This window comes from Dreissena polymorpha, chromosome 13, assembly GCF_020536995.1.
Source record: "Dreissena polymorpha isolate Duluth1 chromosome 13, UMN_Dpol_1.0, whole genome shotgun sequence".
In the NCBI taxonomy this organism is placed as follows: Eukaryota; Metazoa; Mollusca; class Bivalvia; order Myida; family Dreissenidae; genus Dreissena; species Dreissena polymorpha.
The window spans coordinates 74,221,101-74,235,660 of NC_068367.1; the positions used below are offsets into that span (position 1 = coordinate 74,221,101).

The window sequence follows — 14,560 nt, forward strand, 5'->3', positions numbered from 1 at the left end:
CAATATTTAATATACAAAATATACAAAAAATCTCATATTCTAATAATATTTTCACTGATCCACTTTTTTTACACAAATGATGATGTTTCATTGGACTGATAATTATAGATTTAGGATAACAGACCAGTTGCTTCAGTTATATTGTTCAGAGGTCGCCCTGTTGGCCGCGTATGCGTTCTTGAGTTATCATTCAACAAGATGTGTTTGTGAAACACAATGTCCCCCTATATGACGTTTGACCTTGTAGGATGACCTTGACCTTGTGAAGGATGACCTTGACCTTTCACCACTCAAAATGTGCAGCTCTATGAGATACACATGCACGCCAAATATCAAGTTGCTATCTTCAATATTGCAAAAGAATTCATAAAATAAGCGATTTAGGCCACATATATTTGACCTCTGACCTTGAAGGATGACCTGGCCCTTGACCTTTCACCACTCAAAATGTGCAGCTCCATGAGATGCACATGCATGCCAAATATCAAGTTGCTATCTTCAATATTGCAAAAGTATTTATAAAATAAGCGATTTGGGCCACATATATTTGACCTCTGACCTTGAAGGATGACCTTGACCTTGACCTTTCACCACTCAAAATGTGCAGCTCCATGAGATACACATGCATGCCAAATATCAAGTTGCTATCTTCAATATTGCAAAAGTATTCATAAAATGAGCGATTTTGGCCACATATATTTGACCTCTGACCTTGAAGGATGACCTTGACCTTGACCTTTCACCACTCAAAATGTGCAGCTTCATGAGATACACATGCATGCCAAATATGAAGTTGCTATCTTCAATATAGCAAAAGTTATTGCAAAATGTTAAAGTTGGCGCAAACAGACAGACCAACAGACAGACCAACAGACAGGGCAAAAACAATATGTCCCCCACTACTATAGTGGGGGACATAAAAACCATTTTACTATTTTGGGTCACCGTGACCTTGACCTTTGACCTAGTGACCTCAAAATCAATAGGGGTCAAGTTTCATGATCCTAGGCCCAAGCGTTTTTTGAGTAATCATCCGGAAACCACCTGGTGGACGGACCGACCGATAGACCAACCGACATGTGCAAAGCAATATACCCCCTCTTCTTCGAAGGGGGGCATAAAAAGTCTAAAGTTTGTCAATAAAATCATGTTAATCGCCCTTATACATCGTAACAAAGACCTCTTACCATTTATATCAATTTGCGTTTTTTTAATTGGATACATGCTCAGAACAGAATGTTTATAAGAACAATGGAATTAAACCGAGTGCAAAAGTTTTGAAGTGACAATTCAATCTTTCTAACAGAGGTTCCTGAGATAGTTGATGTAGCATGATTGGTTGATTAAAAAGGAGATCTATCTTGCCGAGGATGCTGGAGATAGTCGATGTATAAATTAGCATATTTTCAATTTCGTAATACTCTGCGATTTCCATTGCAAAAACACATTTTCGTAAACCGTTGACATGTTTGAAACTTGGATAGATATCATTTTTCTGCAAGCACACCATATCAAATAAGTTGTTTTCATTTGTGCATTAACGATATATTTATGATCTGTTTGTGTTTTATATATAATAGATGCCAGAAAATAGTTTATGTTGCTCATTCTACCTATTAAAGTGCTGCCTGGATTCCAGGCGGCAGAGTTGACATGGAAAATGCAGTTAATACCAGTTGCATTTACCAGTGACCCAGATGGACCATAGCTGGGAGTTGGAGTATTGCAACTGGCATAGAACCCTGAAATCTGCCTCTAACTCGTTCAAACCTTTACCACATAGATACGACTTTTGAAGCATTCGTTGTCCATCAGAAGGTTGCATTTAATTAAAGACCTTTCATACTACATTCAAGTTTTAAAGGCTTCATTTCCAACCATCAGATACTTATGAGCAGCAAACAGCATAAAACCTGAACAGGCTGCAAGTTACTTGCAGGCTGTTCTTTTTATGCTGGTTGCAAAAGCCATTTTTACTTTGCTTCTTATGGGGGAAAGGGTTAATTAATATGCCATTTCTGAACTGTTTATGATCCAAATTTGTTCCTTTAAAAGATTATAAGATATTTATTGGCAATGCAAAAATGAAACTTTCATCTTAAACAAGACTAGACTGGATGTACACTTAAACTCATTAAATCTCAGGACCTCACACAGTTATATGTGGGAGGACCTTTTTCACTGACAGAAGCCCAAAGAGATGTCTGGGCATATCTTCATCAATATACCAGTAAGGGGCAGAAAATTCAATGCCTGGTTGATGATTGGAAAAAAGTATATCAATTACCTAGTTGCAATAATACAACTCCCAGCTATATTGACCCTTCGGGTCGAGCTCATAGCATCCAAGAAGAACTAGGTCTTAGCTGTATGTATGTACTCATAAAAGCTCAGAGCATCCAAGAAGAACTAATCCATTACCATGAGTGACAGTTTGCCCCAGTGCCAGTACACACTGGACGCCCATAGGTAGTGAAAGTTGTTGTGACAAAAGTTAAAATTTATGGATTTTCATTTAAAAAAGTAATATTGAAATAGAGTTAAGTCAATTATAATTGTATAGAATCTACTCAATCATTTATTTGATATTTCAGTACTGTGTTTTATACGCACATGATTATTGCTGAAGTAATGCGAGAATGTATTGTTACAGGCTTAGTAATTTAAAAAAAATTGACACTATCTCATAGGTCCCCTTAAAGTCGCGGGACCCATAGGCAGTTACCCACTCCGCCTAATTGTTAATCGGGGACTGGTTTTCCCCTTATGAATTCAGAATTCCATTTAAAATCTATAGATAACTGTACCTTAACTAACACACTAACATGCGGGTGTACTCACAGCTCTCACAACTGCAACAACAGGGCCTTGTACACATGTTTGACCTCTTTCTGTAATCTTCATGCTACATTCTGAAATAATTTAAATTACTGGTCAGGGCTCGACATTAACCTTTGAAGCCACTTGTCCAGTCGGACAAGTAGACCATAATTTCACTTGTCCTGACCAAAACGCAACTTGTCCTGACCATTATATCTTATTCAGCTCAGTACTTTGCAAAATAATGAAATAATACAAAATGCTCAAATCACAAAGACTTGAATCGTTCAAAATACATGTAAACATAATTGTAGGCAATTTCAATACAAAAAGAACTGACTAGAATAACAGGAAAACTCAAGATTATTGATTTTTAAACATTATACAAAGCCATAATACCTGACTTACCGTGTTACCAACATCAAACAGAAAATTTTAAAAGTGATGTATATGTACAGTACTTAACTGATATTTAATTAAAAACAAAATCATTCTATACATAGAGAGGACGTCACTACGTTAATTGTCTGTAAGATCGGTGTGTACCGGTGTCGTAAAATGCATATTCTTTACAAGGGAGAATATTCTTGTTATCTTGGCAAAGAAAAAAAAGTTAAGGGTTGCTTCCCTTGTGAACAGTACAGTGTAGTACATGTATCACATGGAACTATCGGAATATCTCAGGCTTCGACGATTAAACGTATACAAAATATACTCGGAAAAGTTGAGTTATATCTCCACAGAAATAATGGCTTTAAAGGCATTTTTTGTAAGTAATACAATTATAATGACCACTTGTCCCGTCAGACTAGCAGATTCTTTATTTACTTGTCCGCACTAACAATTTGGTTGTCCCGGACAGTCGGACTACCTTTAATGTCGAGCCCTGCTGGTAATAATTGTCAACAGTTCAGTAGACTGAAGTCATTAATAAGGCCATTGCATAAATAATTTTGAAGTCAATATATTATTAATCATAATTACATTTCAAGTTACAATAATGTTCAACTGAACACAGAGTGCATTGGCATGTAAGATCACCATCGACAAATTACTTTGAAATACAATCACGATGAAAAAGACAAATTAGATCTACTTTGAAATACAATCATGATGACAAAGAATTTAATTCTTTTTCATCGTGATTGTAAGTAATTTGTTGATGGTGATCTTACATGCCAATGCACTCTAAGGTCTGACAGTCACACAAACTAAGACAGTACCACTATCACTTGTGACTATAACCATATATTATACCTATTTGAGGGTTATTTTATCAAACTATGTATTTTTGTCAATGTTCGTTTTTGAAAAGTAAAACCATAAACAATTTAACATTTAACAATCTGGAACCCCTGGGGTAAACTTGGGGGGGGGGGGGGTAGGGTCAAGGGGGGGGGGGGGGTAGGGTCCAGGGGGGGGGGGGGGGTCCCGGGGGGCGGGGCAAATTTATGATACTGCTGCCTGTGTGAAAGGACTAAGTACCTTCAAGTGTTTAATGTGACATTGACTTATAAGTAAGCAACACAGGGTTTGCATGCTTTCACATTGTCTCCACTGGTGCAGAGATCTATAAATAATTTATGGATGTTTATTTATAGATAGCTACATGTATTTAACTCACTAATGATTTGACTATTTCGATTCATAGCATACGGCACATGCCAATAATTTACACATACAATTTCCTTCATTAAGTTCAAAGCAAGGCATAATTATGTCACGACTCTGGTCAAATAGTGGTTTGATTTTGCAAGTTCATTCAACTAGATCTAATGAAATCAGTAATCATATTCATAATTTATAAACATATAGAGACACGTGCGAATCAAACACTTGCTACAAACGTCAGGAATGTTCAATATAAAATGACATAAGTAAATACAAATCTTAATATTCATTTAACGATTCAATTAATGGAAAAGTCATTCGTGAGTACTTTTTATATAATTTTATTAACGGGTACCAACCTCCAGCTGGTTGATGTTCTGATTTTTAACATAGATGACCAATCGTGATGCATCGACTATCTCCGGACACTCTTACGAAGTTTCCGGAGAAAGACGATGTTTCACGATTGGAATTTTTCGCATATTAAGGTTACATCGAACTATAAAGATGCGGGCAGGACATAGCCTGATACCAATCAAGTGTAAAATAAGAAAACCCGTTAAGTTCGCCCAAATACCAAGGTCCCGATTGCAGTCTGTCTTTGAACAGTTTTTGTTAATTAACTCTAAATTATTCCCGTGTGTTTAATCTCTACAAAAAATACACTTAATGAGAACGCATAATTAACATACAGAGCATGTTCATTTTCAATAAATGTATTGGAATTTACTGGTGTAAACTCAGCTATTAAACACAAAAAGCTGAACATTATTATCCCGCTGCCAATTGAAGTAATATTTTGACATGTTTTGTGGTATCTTGAAAAGTAGTAATCAACATAAACTTGCGCAAACCATTTGAAATATCCTGTTTTTTTTTAAGGATGGGCTTTACAAAACGGTATAAATAGTATTTATGACGAATTTTTAAATATAGAGTTCGGTTGTTCAGTAGCTCGGCAGACGCCATACATATAATTAAAATGAATAAAAAAAACACCAGAAAATAACCAAAAATAAAGTTAATTTATAATTATCAAAATACCACGAGTTTCAGCGTATCGGAATGTCGCATGTAAGGGTATTCACCACCTAAAGGGACAGCTCTAGTTTGTTGTTGGGAAAAAATGTGGGTGAAAACTGAAAATACAATATTTGTTTAAGCCCCGCATATATAATGGAAAAAGTCAGGAAGCATTTGGTAAGCATCATTTTCTTAAATCTTGTAGAATATATATATATATATATATATATATATATATATATTGGTATGCGAACTACTTACGTAAGACGCAGCTGTATTGATAAATGATGTTTCTGCTTCGACTGACATGATTGCTAAAGCAATGATAGAGAACTAAATATTCGGTATACATAGTAATTTATTTATTACCGAAAAAAATCACTTGGGATACATGTTGGCTAAAATAATATATTCCGAATCAATTATAAATTATATACCAAGCAAAATGGTTACAGTTACCTAGATAATTATTATATTAATTGTTGTTGTGCTGGTCTATGCATTTACCTGTAATTTAAATCTGACAGCTTGATAAGTACACTGATCCAGGGAACAGTAAATTGCTTTATCATTTCTTAGACAACACAAATGATTTTAATTTATTACATTTGTGTCTGCGTGTCTACATTTTAAAGGGGGCCTTTTCACAGATTTTGGCATGTATTAAAGTTTGTAATTAAATGCTTTATATTGATAAATGTAAGCATTGGATCTAAAAAGTTCCATAAAAAAACAAGAATGAAATTAAAGAAAGAAATAGAAGTATCCCGCAACTGGGCTCGAACCACTGACCCCTGAAGTAAAAGTCGATCTCTTACACACTCGGCAATCCGTGCTGATACAATGAGAGATGTATTTTATAATTTATGTAAGCAATCATCGTAGTATCACAAAATATAACGATAACAACAGAACTCTCCAATTAATTCAATCGTTTCGCGTTGCAACGCTTTATAATTTTCAGGTTTTTAAATCATAAATAAAAAAGATGCATATAATGGATATTTTAGAGCATGGTTAATGTTCAGTTTTACTGTTTCCTCACAAATATCATAACTACAACGAAAATTTAAGAATCAGAAACATTTTTTTTTTAAATTTTGTCAATTTACCAAAACGTTAAAAAGCCCCTTTAATAAATGATTTGCAAAATAAACATTACCGGTACGTTTCGTTATATTGCTGCAAAACTACAATTATTGCATAAAACTGTATAGGACCGGGATTCGATAATAAATATACAAAATCTGTTGTAAAAATATGTCAAAAAATATGTTTTCTGTTTCGTATTATTGTAACGTTATGTCCTGCTTCGTTCCCTGTGAATTAGCGTTTTGCTAATCTAAGCTCACCAACAGAGTTATTTTGTGACGATAAATGTATTAGTTTTGCGTTTTATATATGTATGTTCTTGTACCTGATAGATATCGTCCGTCGGTTATCTCGACATCAATTCTTAATAAATCCTTCGCACAAGTAAGTTACGTAGGATCAAACCTGTCAGCAGAGGACCACCTATAGCTCTTATGTAAACCTTGCCAGTTGATGACCAGTAAGTTTTGATTTATGTGACAACTTAAACGATGATAATCTTTCCTCACAATTCCTATCCTTTAACCGGCCACTAGGAAGAAAAGCCATCGGAAACCCTAGAATTAAGTAGCTGCCGAGTAAGAAACCGGCAATGTCAGAACGTGCTCAGGAGCTTATGTTTTTGTTGACTTTAAAAAACAACATACGAAACACCAGGTTCGTACTCAGATGAACATAATGGCTTGTGTTTTTTTAATACAAAAGTAAGTCTTTCAACAGATCACAAGCAAATATGTGCTTAATTGTATAATGCAGCTTGTGTGCAATAAGCTTAACTTAAGACTTCGCAAGTAGAGATTTTGTTCGGACATAACCATTGTGTTCGGATTTCGGACATATTATTTTTCCGCAAAGTCTGTGTTGCGAAAATACAATAAGTCCCCACACCGTAGCAAAAGGGATATCCATGTTTATGTTGCACACTATAATCCAGAACATTACAAAATAGAAAAATATACTGGTATAACCATTATCTACGATTTTGTTTTATAACCCCAAATTAACCATTATCTATGATGTTGTGTTATAGCCCCCAAATAACCATTATATATGATTTTGTGTTGTAACCCCCAAATATTTCATGGTTCATTTTATTTATATTGGTTTCCTTTTTTTACTGGCATCCGTGTGAAGTTTTCATTAATGGAACAGAACTGTGTAGGTTTTAAAAAAATTGCTTCATCTTGTTAGCGTCATTTCATATTTTTCTCAACTTCAAGGGGAGATGATTCTGAACTTATTCTTACGTTGCTCATTTACGATAGGGGTTGAGTACTTATTGATATGAAAACACTGTAAAAGTTTTAATGTGTTTACGAACCCCCCCCTCCCCCCTCCACCCTCTTACACATATATTTCATGGGCAAAATAAAAATGGTTACAATAGAACACCATATTTATTTAAACTAACATGTCTACATCAAAACCAAAAGTTAACATAGAACACAAATAAAATAATTTGATTCTATTGGGGCTCGAACCCTGGGCCTCTCACATGTGAAGCGAGCGTATAACCACTACACTACGGAACCGCTTGAAAAATCACGTTCTAACTAAGATATTAATAAGTGACTGTAGTGTAACGGTTATCAATAAAGCAATAAACCCTGTAATCGCTGTCGTCTTGTTAAATTGAAGAAAATACGCGTTAACCAAAACTCGAACAGCAAAAGTCTGCGCTATTGTTAGAAAAGTTTGATTATTTTTGTGTTTATACAAAACCAGAAAGTTTCACCGGTTTGCGTATTTGCCCAGTCCCTGTGATCTTTTATTATTGCCCAGTCCCTGTGATCAGTTATTTATTAAAAGAATTAGCTTTGCATTATTGGCAAAAATGTTTTAGTCAATGTAATAGGCACAAATGCAGTACTTATTTACACTAATTTACACAAAAAATCACCACTATGCAAGATATTCTGACAACAAAAATATATACATTGATCCGTAAAATAACTTCTCCCCCCCATAAGCGAACAAAAAACCGTATTACATACGAGTCGCCGCACTTCAGAACGACGCCAATTAACAATACATTAGAACTTTATTACGTTTTAATCGATTATAAAAAGGTATTTGATACTGTTATACACGAAGCTTTGTGGGTCAAATTAATAGACAGAAATAAGCTGTAAAATTTTAAATATGATCAAGTCAATCTATCAAAAAGTTTAATCATGTGTTAACAATCATAAAGAAGGTATGTATGTGCTAGGAGGTTATTGTATTCAAACTATCACGATTTATGAAGTATAAAACAAAAATATGATGTAATAATTGAAATCGGTTTCTCTTAAATAAGTTCAGACGTTTATTCTGTATCATAGTCTCTATGTTATTCTAACTTCATGTTCTGTTCCTGATGCAAAAATGTGTAGAATACACATAGACTTTTTAATACATTGCACTCGGGGCATTCAATTTTTTATGCCATTTTGTTGTAAGCGTTTAAAGGTACAAGAAAATATTAAGCTTAATAAGATAAACAACACAAGCATGAAACACGTCAATAAACAACACACTTTGCATCTTTATGTCAACATATTCTTTATGACAAATTGATATTCTTTTTAACAAATAAATTGTTTATTAGCAAAGGAATGGCATTATCCAATGACACATAAGAATCCTTAAAGTTTTTTTTCCACGTTTTGGTAAATTGACGAAATTAAAAAAAAGTTGTTTCAGAATCGAACATTTTCGTTTTAGTTATAATATGTTTGAGGAAACAGTAATACTGAACATTTTCCATGCTCTTAAATAGCCATTATATGCATCTTTTTACGAGTTAAAAACCTGAAAATTATAAAGCGTTGCAACGCGAAACGATTGAATAATTTGGAGAGTTCTGTTGTTGTCGTTATATTTTGTGAAACTACGAGGATTGTTTATATAAAGTATAAAATACAACCTTAATTGTATGTGCATGTATGGCCGAGTGGTCTAAGTAATAGAGTTTTACACCAGAACTCCAGAGCTCAGTGGTTCGAGCCCTGTTGAGGGTTACTTTTTTAAATTTTATTTTTGATTTTTTTACTAGAGCTTTATCAATTTAAAGCATTTAATGACAAACTTCAATACATGCCAAAATCTGTGAAAAGGCCCCTTTAATGTTCATTTTATTAACACATTATATTATTAGTAGATGTGACACACCTTACCAGATAGTGTAAAAATCACAATTCGAACAAAATCATTTAACAAACTGATATTATTCATTCAAAGACTTTCAATACATTTCTAAGATTTTCAACACTAACAATATTGCCATACAAACAAGCAATATACGAAAACTTAACTTAGTTGTACTTCATTTATAAATCAGTATGCACTTTATTGGACAACAATTACCAATATGTACATACGTACGCATAAACCTCATTCACATTATGACCAAAACAACGTGAACAACATTATATTGACGATCAAGAACAACCATGTAACCACTTCAATGACAGAATATTACATGCCTGTATGTAACTTGATTTTCATTGATAAGATTATTTAGCGTAAAAGATCGCACGAGACAATCAGGATATCGCACGAGACAATTAGGATATCGCACGACACAATCAAGATTAAAAACAAAGATCTGCGTGCTGCAATCCAGCCGTGACCTCAATCTGGAATACCAAACAGGTTAGGATCGACCCATTATAGTAGGGCTGGTCATTTTGGAGTACACAAACAATGTTTCAAAATACTACTTATATGTGTATTTAACATTCCTTCGTGCAATGTTGTGAATTAGCGGATAATTCCAAATAATAAATTGATGTGCTGTACTATTTTTGTCAGGTGTTTCCGATGTACTTCTACTGTCGGTTACAGTAGGTTTAATCTATTCCTCACCGTAAAACGCATATGTATGGTGCAATTTAACTGTGGTTAAGAGTACGCCAGAAGAACACAATACAATTAATAAATATTGGTGATTAAAAAGGTTTAATATCGGTACTATGTTGGCGTATGTAATTACATATATAACAATTGACAATCGCATACAAGTATGACACTATGCTCAAAATACAATATGAAAGATCTTATACGTCTGAATTCTTTTACTTATTTTTTCATAATTAAAAATAAATCCATATTTTTCAACAAAGGTAAAACTCTCAGGACAGGAAGCAAACATCCGTTCTTTTCCGTCACTCTGTAACAACAGACGAATAATTGCATTAATCTATCTTGCGGAGGATTCCGGAGATAGTCGATATATCACGATTGCTTTCCCTTATAACGCAACTCCACAACGTACTCGAACGTTGGCACAAGAATTTCGACAGCACAGTCGCTTCATCTGAAAAACCAAACTCGTTAGGGCATTTTCATCTGTAACCTTCACCCATCTACAAAAGTAGCATTTTGTTCAAGGTGCTCAGGTTGTTTGGCCATTTATCAAAAAGTTTTGAAAATTGACCAATAACGGAACAGGAATAAACGCTTGTCACTATTCAATAATGTTAGTTCCTAATATTTCATTTTGTTCAAGGTGTTCAGGTTTGTGTCTATTTATCAAAAAGTCTTGCAAAGCGTCCAATGCCGGAACAAAAACAAACGATTAACACCGTTCAATAATGTTAGTTCGCAATTTCACTTCTTTATATTGAACAAGTCCCTTAATATGAGTACTTGTGGAAAACACTCGTAAAAAGAGTTAGGTAAAATCATTATTGTGTCCAAGCTGAACTAACACAAGATGCCGGCTCCGTGCTCGTATTTCGTTCCATACATTTTCTCAAGGGCAAGAACTGCTTCGTTGTGCCTTCATTCTTTGCACAAAACCAATAAGAGATAAAATTATATTTATACATATAAACACTGTTCTCTGATATATTAATTGCACCACGTTACAAATCCTAGTGCGCGTTTTCGAAAACAAAGGAGGCTTATGTGAATACGTTTTGATAGCACACTACTGTATTGCTTCTCTTTATCGAACCCTTTATCATATGGAAAATACAAAAGTTCCCATGTATGCCGACCAAGGCCTGTAAATTAATGTCAAACTTGTCACTAAAAATTACCACAAGTTTGTTAAAGCACTTAGTACCTAGACCAATGTGTTGTGATTATTTTTAGTAAAACAGTGTAATTCTAAACAGAAGCAAGTAGCTGGTTCAGTTTTCGCATAATCCATGTATAGGATTTCCTGTTTATTGTGCAATAAATAAATCAATTGTGACCTGTTGTCCCATGATACATGTTTTATTCGCTAGTAGAAAACCAGCCTTCTTTAAAAAGGTAATACAATTTTACTAATTAAATCTAGATTTGAACAAACTGTGCTATTATAATGTATCATACTTGTTTTCATGCATGCATAAAATGGTTCATAATGTATAAGTCATTTATTCCACATTTTTTCAACAGATAATATTACATGTACGTAATCATTTTTGTAAGTTGATGACAGTGTTTTATTATTACTTATTGTTAACTACTATTGTATGAGCAAATAAATGATGTGGAGTGGTTTGTATTGTCATACACCTTTTAAGATATGCACTGAATATATTAACATCATTTACATGCTTTTGCTAGTGGCTAAGCCTAGAAAGATCATTACAGACATATTAATAAGCTCATATATGATTTCTTATATATCTATGTTTGTTGTACGTGTTATTTGAATGTATAAATGAGAAAAAAGGATGATATAACATTAGGTTTGTTTCAATTCAAATCATTACTATACAGCTACAAACTAATTATATGCAGTTTAGACTGATTTATTAACTTCTACAAAATGGCTAGATTTTACGTGGCGACAGAATTTTAACTGAGCGACAATAATTTGCGAAAGAAATTTAAAACCCTGCGAGTTACCTATTTTTATGAATAATTTCATTTTCATAACAAGTATACCATCATTCTGCTCCACCTAATTACCGGTTTACATTGCTAATCCTGTCAATCAAAAATGATTCGACACATCACATTATTTTGATTATTTTTTACGTTGCGTGTACAGTAATTGCAAACAATAAGAAATATTAAAACTGTATCATCAACTTACAATAATATTAACGTAAATGTACTTACAACGTAATGTTATGTTGAGGAAAAAATGACTTATGTACTATAATGCATGTATGAAAATAAAGTATAATACTGTATAATAAGCAGTTTGTTCAAAACTAGATATAATAAGTGAAATTGTATTACCTTTTTAAACAATAAAGAATGCTGTTTTTGTTACGTAACGAATATTTGGAGTGTCACGTAATTGCGTATTGTTCGTTGATATCACACAGTAACCAACAAAGTTCATTTCTGATTTCTTTGCGTTTTATTTCTGCTTATTAACACAACACAACGTTTCCAAAATGTTTGTCAAATACAAGATACATGCGAAGCCCGCAATGGGCCCATCCCGCGAAAGCCAGCAATAATGCGACTTGTATGTTCGGCCGTTTTAGTAAGACTGTCCATAAATATAGATATAAACAACGAAAGCTTTGATAATTGTTATGTGTACAATTCTGATTGGCTGTGTAACGTCACGTGTCTACATGTACAATTCTGATTGGCCGTTTGTTAAGTCACGTGTCTGCAACCTAAATATACGTATGCCACGGACACCTAACGGATACATACGGAAATGACCGAAGATTGACACATACGGTAAGCAAATATTCGTGTCCGGTAATTATAACCCGAGGCTAATGATTTGTTGATCCAGATGGCTGCCTATTTAAGATTGTATGAAATGTGCTACAAATTTCGATCATTATATAAATCCAACAATGCCCCAAATGTGCGTTTTGTGTGCGTTATGTTACACAACTTTCCCCCTTAATTTGATTTTTTTAAATTTTATGATTTAAAAAAATGTTTGAAAATTTTACTATTGAATTACTAATTAAATAACAAAAAACTACATTCATATAAACACACTCAAATGATGGAAAATATGCGGATAACAATATAATTTCCTTGACAAGCATCTCTGCTGAAATAAATAACATTAGTAATTGTTATACAATTTAAATGTCAATCAAAATGTTGTGTAGAACATCATCTGTTGATCGTTGGCCATCTGTACATCTGGTGTCGTCCATGTTGTCTTGAAGTTGTAGCTCGCGGCGAATACGATGTTTCATTGAAGTCATTGCCGCCGTCATGAAGATAAGTCGATTGTAGGTTCGTCCGTGGCGATTGGAATGCGTTTGTTAATTCAGCTCTGCTTTCCGATGTTTAACTTGCGTCGTCGATTGTCGTTTCCGTTGTATTCATCGTTGTTGTTGTTTTCGTTGTCGTTTGTACTTTTGTTGATGGCCCCAGCGTCTTCATTTCTCTCGGGACATTAAGATCTTCTATTGGCCATAATGCTCACGAGGTATTAACTATAGCAGTGTTCTCCTTGATGTCTTAGGCCTCGGAAGTATCATTCCAAATGCGTTATCTACGCACGTCAAACAGTTGAACGGCTGCATCTACTCTATAGTGTTTAACGTCACAAGTATTGTGTCCAGTGTTGCGTCACTTGTTGTCCTTCGAAATCTTCTGGCGTTGGTCTTCTTTTAGCGATAGAACCAGGTATTCACTTTGAGAGTAAACGCCGTGATGTTCCATTCTAATTATGTTGTTTGTTTCTTCTATTCGTTGTGGAAGGCGTTGTCTCGCGAAGTCGCTCTTCTTCGGCGTTGTCTTCAAATCTCGATATTTTTATCTGTGTCGTGGTGATACAAGTATCAGTTGTTCAAAATCATGGCAAACATTTATAAATATCCCCTTAGTTATTGTTAAATATCGTCATGACAACTTACTGTGATATCTTATTCAAAAAAATAAATTCTTTACAACGAAAAAATATTAGTCAATTCCTCAAAACATACTTCGGATAAGTACATGACAGTTTGACATCTGACAAGCCATTTACTTAATATGACTTGTGTACCGCCTTAGGCATAACCATTTTACGCACGTGCGGCCAGTAAATTTTTGACAGGCGCGCGCCACTTTATTGACCTAGAGTAATGGGTAATGATAGACGTACCTGTTCATATCA

The 14,560-nt window shown here is 34.2% G+C and overlaps 1 protein-coding gene across 4 annotated transcripts in view; it reads right to left on the minus strand.

The window, feature by feature from the left end:
* Positions 1 to 4,852, minus strand: part of LOC127856139 (oxidative stress-induced growth inhibitor 2-like) — a 44,817-nt gene extending 39,965 nt beyond the window's left edge. For 2 of the 4 annotated variants that reach the window (XM_052392149.1, XM_052392154.1), the window contains exons 1-2: positions 4,791 to 4,852; positions 2,842 to 2,912 (exon numbers count right to left, since the gene is read on the minus strand). The gene's annotated coding sequence lies outside the window, so the exon portion shown is untranslated. The remainder of the gene's footprint in view (positions 1 to 2,841; positions 2,913 to 4,790) is intronic. The other 2 variants (XM_052392152.1, XM_052392153.1) reach the window with 2 other exon arrangements.
* Between the last annotated feature and the right edge of the window lie 9,708 nt (positions 4,853 to 14,560).